We start from the raw sequence: 853 nt of genomic DNA on the forward strand, positions 1-853 counted from the left end.
TTTTCACCTTAATGCATAGAATGCATTAAGGTGAAAAAATTTTTACCTTTACAACCCCTTTAACTTCAATCTGTTTATTGTTTTTTGAAGTACAAAGGGTGTACGAAGTCACGAGTATGTGAACATACTTTACACTGTTATAAAGTCATACAAAGAAACACGTCTAAAATTAGAAACAAACAGAGCCAAAATTCACATCAATATGACTGTTGGTAATGGTTATCTCTTCAGTGCAAGGGAATTGGCAGTATCAAAGTGACATATATGAAAAAAATACAGGATGTTTCACGAATTTGTGTGTCATCCTTGCACAGAGGCCATGCTAATCTTCTCTGTATCATTCTGGAAAATGCTTTTAGAACTCCATTTTTTATGCATGCTGTTTTCAGTTTCAGTGAATATGATTTTGTTAGGCCTCAATCTGTTAAAACAGACACGGTTCTGTCCACGGCAGGAATTCTCTCTTTGGGACAAGCAATGTAGTGCACACTTTTATACTCTGTGTTGGCAGAGTGCCTGGTAGAGGTCATGAATTCCTGCCAGGTGCCCAAAAGGAGCCACAGTGTAAAGGAATCAATAATATGTAATATTTCCAGTATATCCTTTGTCTGGATAACCATAAATCCTCATACTCAAGTAATCCCACAAAGCCTATAAGGAATTACAAGACAAGACATACGTTTCGTAACTGATCTGAGTGGTAGTCACATAAGCAACAAGTGATTGGTTTAATATATTTTATATGAGGTGTTCAGGTGGCTTGAACTTATGGCCTGACTCCCGCTGGGTAGTAAAGGTCCCAGCACACCTAATTCTAGTCCAGTGGCAGAAAATGCCAATGTCTATACATTGA

The 853-nt window shown here is 37.6% G+C and overlaps 1 non-coding gene across 1 annotated transcript; it reads right to left on the reverse strand.

Moving 5' to 3' along the window:
* Positions 1-269: 269 nt before the first annotated feature.
* Positions 270-372, reverse strand: LOC141104033 (U6 spliceosomal RNA). Its single transcript, XR_012235422.1, has one exon. It is a non-coding gene; the product is annotated as a U6 spliceosomal RNA (small nuclear RNA).
* Positions 373-853: the final 481 nt, after the last annotated feature.

Source organism: Aquarana catesbeiana, linkage group LG07 (assembly GCF_042186555.1).
Source record: "Aquarana catesbeiana isolate 2022-GZ linkage group LG07, ASM4218655v1, whole genome shotgun sequence".
NCBI classification, from domain to species: Eukaryota; Metazoa; Chordata; class Amphibia; order Anura; family Ranidae; genus Aquarana; species Aquarana catesbeiana.